Source organism: Magnolia sinica, chromosome 6 (assembly GCF_029962835.1).
Source record: "Magnolia sinica isolate HGM2019 chromosome 6, MsV1, whole genome shotgun sequence".
NCBI classification, from domain to species: Eukaryota; Viridiplantae; Streptophyta; class Magnoliopsida; order Magnoliales; family Magnoliaceae; genus Magnolia; species Magnolia sinica.
The window spans coordinates 46,672,793-46,691,804 of NC_080578.1; the positions used below are offsets into that span (position 1 = coordinate 46,672,793).

Below are 19,012 nucleotides of genomic sequence, written 5' to 3' on the forward strand. Positions count from 1 at the left end.
GCTCCTGGGCCAGATGGTTTTCCTATTCTGTTTTTTCAGCATTTCTCGGAGTTAGTTCGCGATGATGTGCTAAGTTTTCTTGTTGGTTTCTATGGCAATGGAAAGATCTCTAAAAGCTTCATCGCCTCGTTCATTGCTCTTATTCCTAAAGTCCCTGGTGCTGCCTCTTTGAAGGAATTCAGGCCGATTAGCTTGTTGGGTAGCCCTTATAAAATCCTAGCAAAAATCCTTGCTATTCGGTTAAGTCGGGTGATGGATAGGATCATCTCTGGAAGTCAATGTGCGTTCATCGCCGGTAGACAGATAGTGGACGCTGCCCTTATCGCGAATGAATGTTTGGATTCTGCCTCCTCTTCCGAAACAAAGTCAGTCATGTGCAAGCTAGACATTGAAAAGGCGTACGATCATGTCGATTGGTCATTTCTGCTCTAGATTATGAAGCGTATGGGTTTTGGGTTGAAGTGGTGTCTCTGGATCAAGGAATGCATAGGGTCGGCTTCCTTCTCGGTGCTTTTAAATGACTCTCCTAAAGGCTTTTTTCAAAGCTCGAGGGGGCTTAGGCAGGTAGATCCCTTCTCCCCTTTTTTGTTTCTCATCATTATGGAATCTCTCTCTAAGATGCTCCACAGAGGTCAGTTGGAAGGCGTGGTGAGTGGTATAAGGATTAAAGGGATGAGGAATCCGATTTCGATAATCCAGTATGTTGATGATTCCCTTCTTTTCTCGGAAGCCGAGGTTGACAAGGTGTTTAATTTGCATACCGCCATTCGCTGCTTCGAGGCAGTTTTTGGTCTAAGAATAAATCTGGATAAATCTTATATGTTCGGCATCAATCTGAACAGTGATGAGCTTGCGGTCCTATCTGGCCACTTTGGATGTGCTCCAGCCTCTCTTCCCTGCTCGTTCGTCGGTCTTCCCCTTTGTATTGGAAGGCCTCCTAAACGAATGTGGGAGAAAGTGGTTTCCAGGGTTGAGAAATTACTGGCTAGATGGAAGTGTCGGTACCTATCTCTTGGAGGCTGCCTACCCTTAATCAAAGCTTCCCTCTCCAACCTTCCTATTTTTTTTATGTCGCTCCTCAAATGCCCCAGCTCGGTGTTGGCGTCCATCGAAAAATGCAGGCGCGATTTTCCCTGGCACGGAAATGACGGTGGCAATAAATTTCATCTCCTCAAATGGAAGGATGTTTGTAGGCGGACTCTAGACAGAGGATCTGGTTTAAGGGATCTAAAGTCTATGAACCAGGCTTTATTAGGCAAATGGATCTGGAGATGGGGGAGGGAAAGGGGCAGATTCTGGAATGTTGTTGTTAAGCATAAATATGGGGAATCCATCGGGGGCTGGTGGACTGAATAGTCTTCCACTTATAGGGCTTCTGCTATTTGGAAGGACATTCTTAAAACCAAAAGAGAGGTCCTAAGCGGCATCTGCTTCGACCTTGGCGACGGGGCAAACATTCAGTTTTGGGAAGACAATTGGGTGGGGGGTTGTACCCTCAAAGTCAGATTTCCTCACATATTCTCTCTCGTCCCTGCCAAATCTGTTTTTGTGAAGGACTGTTATGAGATAGTGGGCAATAGTGTTGTGTGGAACATTGCCTGCAGGCGCAATCTTCAAGACTGGGAGGTTAACGAATTCGCTAAGTTGCTGGATTGTATTTCTTTGAGCATCCCCTCCAGTTCATCTTCTGACAGGTTGGTTTGGATCCATTGCAACGGCAGATTCTCGGTTTCCTCTCTGTATTCTCTCATCTCTTCCTCCATATCTCAAAATCAGGCCAGAGGGGTTGGTTTTCTTTGGAAATATGCGGTTCCTCCCAGAGTTACGGTCTTTGGCTAGTTAGTGGGGCATAGGAAAATCCTGACCATTGACAATCTTCAAAAAAGAGGGATGCCTATTCCTAACATCTGCTTGTGCTGTATGCGCCACGAGGAATCAGTGGATCACCTGGTAGATCACTGCTCTTTTATTTCCCAGATTTGGGCCAAATTCTTAGGCTGTTTCAACATCAGTTTCTGCTTCCCCGAGAAGGTGGACCTTCTCTTGCAAGCATGGCACGGGGTCTACATCGGCAAAGTTAAAACCAAGATTTGGAGGATGTCTATGCTTGCTATTTGGTGGCTCGTTTGGGAGGAACGTAACAATAGATGCTTCAGAGATGAAGCCCATTCCGCTCAATTCGTTGCTTCCAAGGCCAAGAAGGCCCTGATTGAGTGGGCTTCTCAGGTTGAAGTGCTGAAGGGTGCTGATTTGCGGTTTTTAGGGTCCTGACCTGAGTTTGGTTGATCTGCTATCTAGCAGATCTTCTTTCTCAGTTTGCTTTGTCATGTTTTGGCTTTCTGTTTTGCTGCTTGGTTGTTTTTTCTTTCTGTTTTTCTTTCTTTTATGTTTCTGTTTTCTCAGTTGATGCATTTTCAGTTCATCTTTCAAAAAAAAAGAAAAAGCAAGATCACTTTTATTGTTGAAAATGGCCACAAGTTGCTGGTTTTTATTTTTATTTTTACACCAAGGCCAGGGGGGTCTCACTTGATTTATTTTTGTTTGAAGTTTAGTGGCAAGTGGGTTGACAAATGCCCCTTTCATCTATTGTTGACAATCATTCAAAAACAGTAATGGTTGTTATGTAATAGGTTGTGATGGTCAAAAAAATTTCTAGAGGAAAAATGTATCGACCACATATTGGTTTCACATCGGCCTGTTACGGGCCTTTTTTCCCCCCTTCAAATAAGGTGTTGTCCCGGTATCACTTAACAGGCACCCCTGTTGCCATGCCATTACATTATGGCCATTACAGCCATAACAGAACCACTTTTTGTTTTTAATATCATTTTTAAAAAATTTCATAATAAATGCCTTTTATCTCTCTCTCTCTCTCTCTCTCTCTCTCTCTCTCTCTCTCAATGTAGATGGTAGAGGATCAATTTATTCTTGTTCTTTTTTCTTTTTTCTTTTCTTTTCATGGAATCATGCCAAGTGTCCCACTTTAGTTTTTCTCCTAGGACTTTAGGACAAGTGGTCCCTTTTTTTTTTCTCGTCTTTTTTTCATGGCATTTCTCTTGCTTTTCTGTAGTTCGTCATGCAAGATCTATCCCTTTATTATATGCTTTATTAAATGTAAGTGGGGCCCGTCTTTCAAGATTCAAACCATTGTGATGGCCCGCTATAACTGGCCTATGCAAGTGAGGCTCTTTATTATTTGCTTTAACCTTCTGTTTACTAGCCACTAAGTAAATGGTTGAGATTTTCCCATCTAGGAGATTTTTTGGGCATGCCTGTATAGCCACTAGCCCATGAATAATAATAAGACCAATCATTTTAACCGTTTGGATAACATATTTTGATTGGTGATTGTAGAAATTGAGAAGTAAGAAAATGACCTATTAATCTTTATTGTTCCTTCTTTATGTAATTTTTCAGAAGAATGTCTAATTCCTAGAGGAAAGGAGTAGAAAAAAAAAGTTTAAAAAGGAAAAAGGAATATGTGAACCTGGAGGGGTTCAGTGGAAAATCATGGAAGGCTACTAGGGGGAGGTAGAAGTTGTAGCCTTCTTTATAAGTTATGCAATTCCACTTTCAAAGTAAACTATTGGAGTGTGAAGAGGCGTTTGTTGATGTTTGCAAATCGTGGTGTGAAAGTTTGTCTACATGTGGATGTTGAATTGTTAAAATTTTCTAAGAAATTGAATGATGCATCAGAAACAACGAAAACCATGAAAAAAGTAAACAGTACCAATAGCATATAGTTACCATTGCCAAATCCTTAGGAGCATGAGAAGAAACGAAGAGGGGATGGTAAGCTGTCTAAATTTTTCAATACAAAAGTTATGAGTTAGATCACTTAATTGATCTTACATTTTATGCAAGTGGGTTGTCCTTCAACTTGATTAGATTTCCTTATTTTAGAAAAAAAATGATCAAGCATGCATGTGACAACCAACTCAAAGGGTACATACCACGAACTTAACAACAGCTTAAGAACCATCTTACTTCAAGCCAAGAAAGCAAATGTGGATGGATGGATCAAATAAAAAGAGGAGCCTCATTAACTTTATTGCCATGTTGGAGATTGAACCTGTTTTTTTTTTTTAAATATATTGATGGTAAACTATGCATAATACAGGGGAAGACTGTTTTTGGAAGTAATTTCAGAAGTCAGGTCCGAATGGTTTAGTATATAACTGATAATGCTGCCGTATGTAGCACTGCAGGAATGATAGTTGAAGTGAAGCATTCGACAATCTTTTGGACGCCTTGTGTAGTACGTACATTGAATTTGGCATTATAAACTATTTGCTCTCCAGTGAGGAGATGTCTAAAACATATGAGCAATTTAAGTGGATTGGACTAATTTACAATGATGTTAGATTAATCAGGAATTTTGTTGTACATCAAAGCTCCACCACCACAATTTATAGCAAGTATTCAAAATTGAAAGTTCTTGGACTGACAGACAAGATTTGCTTCCACATTAATCTTTGTGAAGAGAATACAATGTTATCAAATTCACGATATTAATCGTACGATTCATATCGCATCACATGGGTGTACAATTTGAATCTTACATCCAAATCGCACATCCTAAATAATCGTGCGAATCGTATGATAATAGTATCGAATCGTAAGATAAATGTAGATTGCATAAAGGGGCCAAAAAATACATAAAAAATCAATTTATTTTTTTTTTTTTAGTTCAATTTCTTCCTTTTCTTTGTACCCTTTTGCTCATAAAATATGAAAAAAGGCTCTCCTAACAAAAATGTCTTCTTCTTTTTTTCTTTTGAGAGAGAGAGAGAGAGAGAGAGAGAGAGAGAGAGGAGATTTGGGGATTTTGATTACAAAGAAATCAAATATCTTTTGATTCACAATGGAATCAAATGCCATTTTTTCTAACATGATTCTATACTCAAGAAAGGTACAAAACAAAATTTTTAAGGTCTTGTATGTTTTTTATGGTAAATTTTCAAAAGACAACAAAAGAAAACAAAGGGAAAAGGCAAGAATCCTTTACTATCATGATATGTATACCATATAAATTTTCTCAATTGATAATATCATGATATGTATAACTTTTTTGGTACATGTTGATGGTATATGCATATGATTGATGTGTTTTTAATCTTTTATGATTTACTTATATCTTTTCATGTCTTATATATATTTTTAAGGTAAATTCATGTTGATTGTAAATTTTTAAGGACTCTCGTATGTTTTTTATGGCAAATTTTTCAAAAGACAACAAAGGGAAAAGGCAAGAATCCTTTACTATCATGATATATATACCATCTATTATTCATGACACATGATTCAATGTTATCATGCAACATGGAGATTATAAAAGAGTCCATAAAGTAATTCAATTAACAAAAGATGCTAATCCACCAAGTAATTAAGAGTAAACAATAGGAAATAAAATCTGATTTAGCCTAAATTACATGCCCGCATACTAAGAAATCACATAAATCAATTAAAACTAGGCTCGATGGAAGGATAAAACTTCCAGTTTAGCATAGGCACGTTTCATACTCATGAGATAAATTTGTAGGTTTTATGATTAGGGTTAGAAAGGGAAAAATCTGAAATTTGAAGAATTAGGGTTCATGGGAATTGAGAAATTTGGAATTGAGGTTTTTTTTTTAGAAATTAGGAAAAATCTAGGAAAGTTGGGGAGTTTAGGTTTACCGTTAGGGTTTTGGGAATGGAAGAAATGGGTTTTGATATAAGGATAATGAAAAGCCAAAAGGGGCTAGGTGGGATTCACGCATGTGACTGTACGGTCACACATGTGGCGTGGGAGGATGGGTTTAGGTCGGTTAGGGTTTAGATTGTGTATGGGTATTAGAAAGTTGGGTTTGGGAGAAGACAGATTTGGGATTGGAGAATTAAGAATCTGAAGAAAATACCTGGATGGAGAAGGAAAAAAGAAGATGGTGTGAGGATAGATGGAGACCTCACACCTCCGTTGATGAAGATTAGCCTCGCACCAATCTTCCTTCCAAATCGCATGGAAGTATCTTCAAATTACATGAAGATGGGAGAAGAAAGTAAGAGCTTTATATATATATATATATATATATATATATATATATATATATATATATATATATATATATATATATATATATATATATTAAAAAAAAAAAAATTAAATCACAAAATCCAATGAGGGTTGGATCTTTACCCCATTGTGCTTTTATTATTAAAAATTCAGCATAAAAATAAGAAAACTAAAACAGTTATTATCAATCCCAACCATCAAATAAATCATAAAAATAACAAAAAATATAAAGAAAACGAGATCAGAGTCCAAGGGGCCCAGATCTAAAAGATCTGGTGGCCCGATGGCTTGATCGACAAGATCCAATGGTCGGATCGACATGAAATAGCAATCCTGACTAAAATAATCTCATAAGCAGTTCACATTCATCATCCCAAGGTGAGGTCTTCCTAATACACGTCCAATGCATGTGGGGTCTTCAAAACGGCCCGGCGAGCCCCATCTGGAACTCGTCTCCCATCCACAAAGAAAGTTGCGCTAATGTAGGTGGTCGTCTCCATCTCTGGTACATCCGAGTAGGTCCTCTGATGTCCCCATCACTATACATTTTCTCAATTGATAATATCATGATATGTATAACTTTTTTTGTACATGTTGATGGTAAATGCATGATTGATGTGTTTTTAATCTTTTATGATTTACTTATATCTTTTCATGTCTTGTATATATTTTTTGTAAATAAAAAAAAAATCTTATGATTTATGATACGATTTGCGATTCGATACAATTCAACCCCTCTTATGATTTGCGACACGGTAATGATTTTGACAACATTGAGAGAATATTTCAAGTGAAACCAGCTTTAGAGCGAATGGTATTGGATGATATTTGAGATTCTATGGAGAGGAAGATGCTCAATAGGCCCGGAAAATAAAAGAGCTTGTGGTTAATGACTTGTGGTGGGAGCAAGTGGAATACTCGCTATATTTCATTAAACCCATTGTTTCCATTCTTAATGTCACTGATGTTAATGCGCCTATGCTTCATCTAGTTGGGACAATGATTTAAGAAGTGTGGAAAAGATATTCTTGCTTGAGAAAAAGAGAAAATGTTGAAAGACGAAAGTAAATTCTATAATAAGGTGCATGAAGTTTTAGTTTAGAGATGGGATAAGAGTAACACTCCACTCCATTGTTTGGTCCATTATCTTAATCCTAAACACTTAGTGATGAATGTTAGGAGAGGGGGTGGGTTGTGCATCTCCAAATCCCCACAGTAGCCTTCCATTATTTCCAATGAATTACCACAAAGGTCCTCCAAGTTCACATCCATTATTTTCGTTTGAACTTCTTCTACTACTCATTTCACCTCGAGAGTTATATATTTTTCTAAAAAATTACATAAAAGAAGAACAAATAATAAAAAGACTAATAGTCATTGGCTTCTCAGTTTATGTAAATATCAAGTAAATCTCATGGTTCCAACAATCCAAACTGTTGCAATGATTGGTCTCATTGTTCATCGGCTGGTAACCCATGTAGGCAAGCCAAAAAAAAAAAAAATCGCCTAAATGAAAAAATCTCAATAATTTATTTAGTGGCCAATAAACAAAAGATAATAGGGGCCCCACTTGCATGGGGCAATCATAAATAAGGGACCATCGAATTGGTTTGAATTCTTGAATGATTGGCCCACTTGCATGTAATAAAATATATAATAAAGGGATAAATCTTGCATGATGAAGTAAAAGAAAAAAAAAAAAAAAAAAGCAATAGAAATGTCATCGGAAGAAGACGAGATAAAAGAAATGGGCTATTTGTTAAGGAGAAAAAAAGAAAAAGAACAAGTGAGACACTTAGTATGATTCTATGAAAAGAAAAGAAAAGAAAAAGAAAAAGAAATGACCATTTGCCATTTGCATTGAGAGGGAAGGCATATATTGTGAAACAAAATAAAGCATCGACAATAGACAAAAGAGAGCTTTTGTCAACCCACTAACCATTGAAGTTAGAAAAACACAAACCAACTGGGACCCCTTGGCCTTGATGTGGGAATAAAATAAAAACTAGCAACTTGTGATCATTTTCAATTGTAAAAATTAACTTTTCCTTTATGTGAAAATATGAAAAAAATAAAAATAATAATTATTATTATTATAACTTGGTGCAACCATTTTCAATGGCAATAAGTAATCAAGAGAGAAAGATACCCAACTTTTGGGAAAAAGACGGTATTCTAGCAAAAAAAGTGAGAAATAACAAAACCCCAAGAATAGAGGAGATTAAAAGGGAAAAATGTAGGGAATATGGAAAAAAAAAAAAGAAGAGAGAAACAAAAAGGAGATTTAAAAACCAAAAAGAGTAAGAGAGATAACTAACCTCTCGAAGTAGTAATGGGGTAGCACCGACAAATTTGAGATAGGAGAATCACCCATAGTGATGGAGCAACAACAAAGAAGCAGCAATGTCTTCATAAAGGAGAAAGGATGGGACAAGAATCTGATTTCTTGGTCGAGGTTTTTTCTTTTGGACTTTTATTAACCTTTCACATGTTAGACAACCTCAACACCCGTGTCCGACACCCATATATATATATATATATATATATATATATATATATATATGGAATTGTCCACACATTGTGATGAGGACATTACGTCATGTACACCCTTGTGTACATATCAGAGGACGAGGCAGGCCGCACCGATTTTCCTATGGCTAGGCGAGTATCCGTGATCATGCTAAAGACCCCATGTGCATGTGCAAGCATCTAGAAGACCCCAATACACTGAGAAGATGCACATGGGTTGCTTTATGTAGTGATCCAGACCGTTGGATCGGAGCGACATGACGATCGAGCCGTTGGATTACATGATGGGGCCATTGATTGTGGATCATCCATACTAGTTTTCTTAAATTTTATCATCTTTTAGGATTTAGTTTTGTTTATGTTATGTTTAGACACCATTAGTGTTTCTATTTGATTTTAGTTGGATGAGGGCTATTTTTGTCAAGTTTCGCAAAACAGGGTTTTTATTGTAATTTTTGAACTTTCTTGAAGCTATAAAAGAGGGTGGGCGTGTGAACCTCTCCCTCACTAGATTTTGTGATTCAAAAAGAAGAAGAGAGAAAAGCTCTTGCTTACTTCTTCCATCTTCATGCGATTTGAAGATACTTCCATGCAATTTGGAAGGGAGATTGGTGCGAAGCTAATCTTCATCAATGGAGGTGTGAGGTCTCCATATATTCCCACATCATCTTCTCTTTTCTCCCCTATCCAGGTATTTCCTTTAGGTTCTTCACTCTCCAATCCTAGATCTTCGTCTTCTCCCAAACCCAACTTTCTCATACTCATCCACAATCCAAACCCTAACCGACCTAAACCCATCCACCCCACGCCACACGTGTGGCTATACGGCCACACGTGTGAATCCCACCTTGCCCCTTTTTGGTTTCCCATCATCGTTTTATCAAAACCCCTTTCTTCCATCCCCGAAACCCTAACTCTAAACCTAAAATTTCTATTTTTCCTACTTTCTCAAATTACCCAAATTCTAATTTTCACCCTAGGTTGTATTAGGTTTTCTATTTTGAAATAGATTATACCTTATGCTAATTAGATGTCCCCACATCCATTAGATTCTAGTTTCTTTTTATTTAGTGATATTGTGTTACAACGTTGGTAGCTTAGGCTAGGATTATGCATGATGTTCTTTTGATTTTCATGATATTTGTGACGAGTATAGCGATTTTTGTGTTTTTTTTTGTTAAATATCTTAATTCAGCTACGTGATCTCTTATTTGGTTCATGCATCGGTCCTGCATCACATTGTGTGGGATGTCAATAAGAGAGACACCTTAAAAATGTGCTTTCTAAGATGTTTTGGTGACATCATCATAACGCGGCATCTGTATGTGTCAAGCTATGTCATGCTGTTTTGGGGGCATTTCGGAAGTGTCCAGCCATGCCAACAATTCAGAAGTCCCAAAAACTGTTGTGCCTTGGAAACACTGGTTATGGGTGACATAACAGGCACATTGATAGTCTATATCACATCAATTGAGAGTTTTGATGAATGAGGATGCGATTGCTCTGTAAGTCTAAAAGACTAGGTCGTAGTTGAAACTAAGAGGATGTTTATGGCAACCTTTTGGAACTTTTGCAGAGGGGAGCCTGTTGGAATGGCAAACTTTGTCGAGTGGCCTCACATTCTTGGTGAACAAGGGCGAAGCTGTCCTCTTTTTGGAAGAAGACTGGATTGGGAGTTGTCCCTTGGTGGTCAAATTTCGTAGGCTATATCGGCTGGTTCAAGGGAGACTCTCTGTGAAGGACTGTCTGGAGACTTTAGGAGACAGCTTGGAACATTATTCTGAGAAGAAACCTGAATGACGAAGAATTAGAGAAATTACAATCTCTTGTGCACATGCTAAGCAAGGTTTTGCCTCATGCCTCTTGAGGTGGATGACTGAATCTGGAAATGGGAATCATCAGACCAATTCTCAGTCCAGTCCTTCACTTCTCAGTCAATCACAAGGCCCAATTTGCTGCCCATATATGGAAATTGCCAATTCCCCTGACAATTTTTGCTTTTATGTGGATAGCAACCAAACAGAAAATCTTACCAGCAGACAAAATTGCGGCTTCATGGGTTGCTTGATGTGCAGAGCAAATGAAGAATGCTGTTCCCATTTGCTTCTTCATTGCCCAGTTGCCGCCTCAGTTTGGAACTTCTTCCTCTCTGAGTTCAACACAGAGTGGGCCTTAGGTGCCTTCCTTGAAGATGAATTTATGAGCTGGAGTGTTATTAGCCCCCCCAAGCTGTTACAGGAAAAACCATTTTCCTGTAACAGCCCTTGCAGCCCCGTAATGTGTAATGGTACCCGTTACTGTTATGTTACAGCCATTACGTAACTGTTTTTTGCATACCTTTTGGTATGATTAATGGAATAGTTCATTCTATTTTGTCCTTTGAACGAGCATTGATGTCTTCAAGGTCCCATCACATTGATAATCTGTCAAATTTGCATGTTTGGACAGTGTGCACAATGCACATTGGCCAGAGGCACTGGACCTGTTTGTACATACATACATGGGATGCATGTGAACTTTCACATGCAGCCCCATCTTTCCTGCCAATGTGTCATGTTTGTTGAACAGCAGAGCCATGCAAAAGGTGGGCCAAGCAATGAAGATCACAAGGGATGAAAGTCAGGCTCATCTACTCATTAGGTGGGCTACACCAATACATTGAATACAGAGAGATGATCACATGCAGCATGGGATGTGTTATGTTATGAACTTTCACAAGCAGCACCGTGTTTCCGCCAACGTGTCATGTGTTGTGGACCTCTGAGCCATGCAAGCAAAAAGGTGGGCATTCATGGAGATCACCTGGATGAAAAAATCAGGCTGATGTACTTGTTAGGTGGACCACACCAATACATTTAGTCAAATCATTGCTTGTCCAATGATTTTTATCAGGCTGGTGACTTCAGTATGTGAGCTATTATGGAAATAGCTTAGTGGCCTTGTTTCCAGAATCCTCTGATATTCAGGGCCCCCCTTGGTGAACAAAAAGCATCTGAATTTATTATTATTATTATTATTATTATTTTTAATGGTTTCCTGATTGTAGATGTCAAGAAAATGATATTTTCAGTTTCATTTATTTTTAACATTAATCTTCTTCTTCTTCTTCTTCTTCTTTTGTTGATATTAAGAGTTGGGCTCAAACCTAAGACCTCAATGTTGAAATGCACCGTCTACCACTGAATTTTGCTAGTATGTTCCAACAGTAGTGTGATTCTTTCCTGATTCTTTCAAACTGTTTCTAATGCGCCCTGGACTTTCTGCTGCTTCCTGCCATCTATTGGGCAAAATAGGATCGGTTACCTTTTTGGAGCTATGATGCTAGGATTCTTCAAAAACGCTGGAGTTTGTGAGTCAGGTACTTCTATACTTGGATAAGAGATCCCCCCCTCTTTGAGACTTGATATTTAGATCCATGATGATTTTGAACTCTTGTGCTGCTGTTATGGTCCTTGATAGAGTAGAATGGCAGAAAAGGATTCATGTAACCGACCCAATTAGTTTGGATAAGGCTTTGATGATGATGGTGAGCTGTTGCTATAAATAACTTTTAGTGAACCCTACCAATTGGCTGAAAAATTCAATTTGTGATAACCGTTACAAAAGTATTTTAACATGATTATGAGCTGTAACCAATCCTTGCCGAAACCTTGGGATATGCCAAACCGCCACTTTCCGTTCCAGATACTTGAACCCCCAATCGGGTAGCATAGCCTTGGAGGATATTGTTGTTGTTGTTGTTTTTTTTTTTTTTTTTTCCTAATTATGATACTTAAATTTTATTTTCTATGTTGAATTGTATTTTAGTATGTTCTGAATCCAGATAAACCTTTATGAGAATTGGGGAATGTTCGAATAGAATCGAGTGTATGCTAATTAGGTAATACGATCAAGCTGTTTTGGGGCCCACGGTTAGTGTGTATGCAATCCAATCTGTCCAAGGGTAGATTGAATCATCAGGTGGGGCAGTCCCAAAAATCAGGTTGATCCAATAGCCAGATGGGTCACACTTAGAGAACAATGCACAGCAACCTGAAAATTCCGAGTTCCACAATGATGTGTGTATGGCATCCAAAATGTTGAGGAAGATCACCCAACCCAAAAATCTGGCCAATCCAATCATCAGGTGGATCACATCATGGAAAAACAAAAGGAGAACTGCACAAAAACCTCCAAATTCATGTGGTGTGGCCTAGCTGATGATTGGATGAGCCTGATTTCAGAGCCGTGCCATTTTCCCGATGGGGCGCACTTGATGCTAGTCTTGGATGTGAAACACATCATGGTGGGCCCACACACAAGTCGATCATATGGTACAGTCGACCCTGTGTTAACGTTCTCCATGCAAATTTGGGCTAATAGTGGTGCTAGGGCTGCAGCTTTGATAGCATTTGCAGTGAGTCACTCAAACCAAGAAAGTAGACTGGATGTTTTCTAATTTTTGGACACCATTCTCATATTATAACATCATTTCTAATTTCTAGAGACATACCAGTTGCTTTCAATTGCAATAGAGCTAAAGGTTGCGGTGAATTTCCATGGGCAATGAGTTTAAGGATCACCTAGCAATACATCCAAGCATTCAACAAAATTGCCAAGGAGGTGATTAATATCTAGTGGGCCACAAACCTGCTTAAAGTTGAAGCATTCAATTTGGGTTATAAGGCTGATATCATTGTCTTTCTTTTTTCTGTTTCTTTACAGGTCACACCACTGTTGCTCCCTAGCATTGCTGCCAATCCTGCTAGCATGATGGCTCTGGCTTCAACAATTTACAGAAGCAATGCTCCAACAACTGCCCATACACCCCCCCCCCCCCAAAGGAAATCTCCCAATCTGGGCCTTCGGATGGAAGAAAAGGCAATGGCCCACTGGACAAGCTAAAGATGGAAGCCCTGATGCCACGGTTGCTGCATCTACTGTAACCTTTCCAGTCGAACCAGTTTTCTCTCTGCAGAGCCCCAAGAACCAAAATTAATACTGTCCATACAAGGATCTCAAAATTGCACAATTCATTTTTTTAAAGGTATTATTTTCTCGGCAGAGCTCTGAAATCATGACAGTTTTGATACCTACAGTAATAAAGGAATATGGACATTTTTTTATTTTTTTATTTTTGTGTATGTAGCTGGTAAGACCTTTTCTTTGTGTAGTTCACTAATGCAGCATCTCATGTTGACTGGTCTTTGTATTTTTTTATGTATGCTGATTCCATATGCATGTGAGAGCCCTGCCCATTCACCTGCAGTCACAGGTACCGATGTGGAACACCTGTCAGATTGAGCCTTCCATCCGGTGTTCTAAACCATTTAGATCTTCTGGCCTAAAATCAGGCCATTTCACTCACACCTCAGCTAGGCCACAGCATAGGAAACAACCCATCTGAGGAGTGAAATGGAACAGCATGATTTTTTAGGTAGAATATCTAAGCGTTGTTTCCAACCAGATAGAAAGCTCGGATCTCAGTGTTATGTTGCAAGGCGTGCATGCATGCTTTGGTGTGGATTGGCAGGGCTCCATACGACTTGTGGAGTTAGCTAAAGCTGTTGTAGTTGAGAAGATAAATTTGGATTGGATATCACCCGTGGTGCAAGTGTCTTTCTTTGAATCAGTGTAAATCACCTGAAGTGCAGTGAATGGAAAGAGGAGAGCAGTAGTACATCAAACTCCCCACTTAAGTCAGGACTGTAACCCAAAATTAACAGGGTAGCTCCTAGTTGGAATTCAACCATTTTAATCCAACTCTAAAATCAGGGATGATCGAAGAATGCATTGTGGATATTGCTGGCAGATCTTGTTTCCGGGACCATACACCAGAGAAAACCTCAGTGACAGCTTGCGAGTCTGCAAATGACTGTGATCTGCCTTGAATTTGATTTGGGTTGTTGGCGTTTTCGGTTTTCTTCAATTGAATAAGGTAAACAATGGTGTGTGGATTCTCCATTGAACAATAACAGAAATACATGATTGTTTATGAAGTATTTATAGAAGTTTTGATACTTACTTTGAAATGACTGTTATTGGGGGTGGGTGGGAACTTCCCATGAGGTTTAGCTGTGTGGGCCCCACCGTCATGTGTGTCGAACATCAACACTGTGGATTTGATGAGTCCCCTTTAAGTTATGGGATATACCAAAAATCAGCCGTATATAGAACTCAGGGGGGCCATATCATCTAAAACCATGGGAAGATATGCCTAAAACTAATAAAAGTACTTGGTGGGGCTCACCTGAGTTTTGGATGCGGCTTAAACTTGTTCTGACCCCTCATCCAAGTGGGACACACACAATGGGTGGTCTGGATTTGTGAACCACATTTCGGTGGGCCCAATAAATGATTATGAATGTTTTAATGAGAGGCTTACCCTTCTCAACTGTTGTATGTGGTGTGGCCCACTCATCTCATAGATTGACTTGATTTTTAAGTCTGTGGCCCACCATTGAATGGTGCATCTAAGTGATGGGGTAGATTTTCAACACACATCACAGTGGTGCCCACACAGCTTGACCTCATAGTACCATTTCCCATTATGAGAGCCGGATGATCTTTACTATCTGAATTTAGAGCACATGTACAATTCATCCAGTCCGATTCCCTGGGCCATGGTCTATCCACGATGGTCCCATTATTATAAAGTTGTGCCATGTGTACATCTAAGATGAGTTTCCATATGGTAACACTTGGCCAAGACTCACACTGGTGATTGAATCTCTTTTAAAGAAAAGTTGTTTCTTTCCTTTGACACTTTCCCAACTAAAAAGGAGTTTTTTTTTTTTTTTTCCTCTTGAGATTTTTATGAGAAAAATTTCTCATAAATCCCCAGTTTCACCTAAGGATTCCTTCACAGGCTGGGCTTTCTGTAAAAAGTAAAATAAGTCTGAACATTTTGTGGCCTCCATGGTATGTCTGGCATCATAATAATCAGGCAATCACATGGGCCAAAAATATTCCGGATTGCAGCACCAGAAGGGCTGCGGATGTATTTTGATATTTTTAATGACCAATTTTTTTTTTGTTGTTCTGAATATCATATCATGGTAAATTTAATAAATTGGATAGCATAACAATCCCTCCCACCTGAGGCTGCCAACAGGCACAGCCTGCGGTCAGCTTGGCCCCAGATTTTGAACAACTAAGACGGCCACATTCAAAATTTTGATCTTGGATGCACATTCAAAAGAATCTAGGGTTTTTTACCAGAAATTTTCTCATGAATTCCATATTTACCAAAGAATTACTCTATGAATCAAAATACCTAGGTATTGCTTTTTTTATAAGGTACTGAAATACCCTCAATTATTGTTTTTCTAATAAAGTAGGCAAACATGGTATGTGTATTACATTCGACCTATCAAAAGCATACATACACCTATCCATGATAACCGCACTAACCAAAAATCTAGAACAAAAACATCAGATTTTGGTCGCACTTGGATGCATCCGGATGACCAGAATCCACCTGCACTGAATCTAGAATCAACTACGATTCCCCTAAACCAAATATAAATAAATTGTCCCAAAACCCACCTACCTCACAAGACCCTTTTCTTTTCTTTTTTTATATGCCAATGAAACAGCTCATCGTCAACAGGTTCTATAGGCAGTCCTAACTGAAAGATTGGCTAGATCTCTGTTTCCCATCCATCGGAAAAGAATGGGGAAGAACAGGAACGGGAAAACCTCAAGACACATGAGGAACATTAGAATTTGGGAGCTCCAGATGTGAACAAAACCCATAAATAATATGAATTCAGTGATTAGAGAGGGGGGAAGAGGGAATTAGAGAGTCTGAACACTAACAAACAGCTCAAGATGTGAATTACAGGAACGATTCCTATTCAGTGAAGATGGTAGACGTGTTAAGAAACTAGAGATTGTGATTTGTGATGGATCGGTGACAATCAAATAACTGAAAGAGGGAGTTAAAAACTGAGGAACATGTAATTAAATAAATAAATAAATATCCTTCCAAAAACATACACAACAATCACCACGAATTGCCTGGAATGTGTGCCATCTTTAGGAAAATGCCCTTCTAATGGGCAAAGTCCTCTGAGCGTTCCGGTGGGGGTCTTCAGTAACCCAGTAAGTGAAGGCAGTCATGTGAGCTTTGATTTTAGTCCCCAATACACCCCGAATGTTTTCTCTTAGCTGCATGTTCCATTTTTAATTGACCAAAATAACCCTTTCAAATGACCATAGTAGACCATGAATATGTTTATATAATTGCATTTCCTAATGGAATTGCATGGCCAATTCAGATAATTGCATTTCCAATTGAGATTGCACTGACATGGGAAACCGAGGGTGACTTGGGCCAATTCACAAGCAAAAAGAGGAAATGTGAAATCAATCTAAGAAAAGTACCTTCCATGAAATAGCAAAATCTAGTAAAAATATAATCAACATTTGTCACATTGTGCCAAATAAAGATGGACCCAAGGATTCACAAAATTTGAGAAGACTAGTGGGAAACTTTCGTTGGATCATTATTTGGCAGCGTAGACACTGAGGGACTTATGGGGATTTCAGTTTTTTGGGACGTTTCGTAGCAAGGATTTTGATTCCTCCAAAATCCCTCCAAAGATCTGCTTTTGCATTCCCACCTCAAAGCTAATTTGCAAAATCCTCTTGATTACACAGGTTTCAAGATCCACTGGAATCCAATGGATTTTTAAATCCATGCTGCCAAACGACCCGAACTGGAAATTCAACAAAAAAGGATTCTTGTGATACCGGTAAGAATTTCTTCATCATGATTTGCTGCCTGGCACATGACTGAATAGAATTGAAATATAAGCACAGGGAGAGTGAACAACGTGTACATGTAAAAAAGTGCGCCTAGTGGATTGGGACTCTTCCCTGAGCATTTGCTTTGCAGAATGCTATGTAACAAAGATATTCCATTTTCTAAAAGAACAAAAAAATTACCACATCTGACGAGCATAAGGAGATCCATGAAAGCGAATTCAACTATTAGGGAAAAATCATTACTTTATTCTTTCCTTCTTGTATTTTAGCAGTGCTCATATATATGTGTGTGTATATATATATATATATATATATATATATATATATATATACTGGTAATCATTTATGTATGTAAAGAATTATAAATAAATGTGTTGCAGAGACACACACCTATAATTGTAATTCCTTTTTCTTTTTTAATTGAGATACGCATTTTTGTCCAAACCATAGAGGTAAGGTGTGTAGATATTGGAAATTTATTAGACCCTACTAACATAGAAAGCTAGGAATGACGATTAATTCTAACCACAGTGACCCAATGGTTTTCTTTCCTCCATGTTTGCTCTGTCAAACATGCTAACTTGGGATGAGTAGCACATCCAGCCTGTGAACAATGTGAGCCTCGCTGTGAAGATCACCTGGCACTCAGGCCAGTCCAACCATCATAGCATCACAAATGGTACTACTGAATACAGACCATCGGCAAGTTTTCCAAATTGTCCATTATTTTCAAACAGAGTTGGGCTACCCGATTAGTGGAGCAACATGATTTTTACATGGGATCATCCACACCTGAAGTCCACCTTATTCATGGATCATATATCCCACTCATGTCCCATTTTGGCAAATCTGAAATGCATAATAAGAGTTCGTAAATCCTGGAGCTAGGCTGCTAGCATTGCAGCACTGCATGTGTCAAGAAATAACAATGTATCTGAGTTAAGAAACAATTCCATTTTGAGTTTAGTTTCAATCTCACTTCTTGGTACCAACTTGGATTAAGAATACTATACGCTAGAGTCCCATCTTTTTTAACCTTCAGTTTTCATTACATCTCTCGTTAGTCTGCAATAATCTTTGATTTCATTATTCTACACTAGAAAAAAAAAAAAAATTTGCGATTTTTCTAAGGATTCTTTCAATCAACAACAATATTTGTTCTAATTGGTTGCTTAAAACCTCAGAAATCACAAAATCAAATGAAAAAACAGAAATTCTACCTGCAAAAGGACTTGAAAACAGAAATGCTCATTATGGCGATCTGGTGGGCGGTTTGGAAAGAAAGAAATGACCGATGCTTCAATAACAAATCGTCTACGTAGAGTGGTGGGGGCTTCAGCCAAAAAAATGGTGTTAGAATGGGCTGCAAATGTTAACGATATTAGTAGCGCTGATCTTTCTTTTCTAGGTCGCTAGGAGTCTCCTGCCATCTCAGCAGCTTGGCTCCTTTTCTTTCTTTCTTTTGTATTGTTTTTCTCCTTTTAATGATATTCTGGTCGTTGCTTTTAAAAAATTTAAAAAAAAAAAAAAGAAAAAAAAAAAGAAAAAAGGACTTAAAACCAGAAATTTCAGATATCAATCCATACATATAAAACAATGAATTCTCCATCAAAAGCCCGCCAAATGAATCAAATCGTTTTATTTCAGAAAAGAATCTCTCAGAGAGAGCGCGAAGAC

The 19,012-nt window shown here is 38.4% G+C and overlaps 1 protein-coding gene across 12 annotated transcripts in view; it reads left to right on the top strand.

The window, feature by feature from the left end:
* The window catches only part of LOC131248734 (pentatricopeptide repeat-containing protein At4g01570), a 39,034-nt gene extending 25,393 nt beyond the window's left edge, over positions 1–13,641 (top strand). For 4 of the 12 annotated variants that reach the window (XM_058249157.1, XM_058249153.1, XM_058249158.1 and 1 more), the window contains 2 exons: positions 13,069–13,186; positions 13,289–13,641. The gene's annotated coding sequence lies outside the window, so the exon portion shown is untranslated. Of the gene's footprint in view, positions 1–11,715; positions 11,943–13,068; positions 13,187–13,288 lie in introns of all 12 variants that reach the window. The other 8 variants (XM_058249165.1, XM_058249164.1, XM_058249163.1 and 5 more) reach the window with 4 other exon arrangements.
* The last annotated feature ends 5,371 nt before the right edge of the window (positions 13,642–19,012 follow it).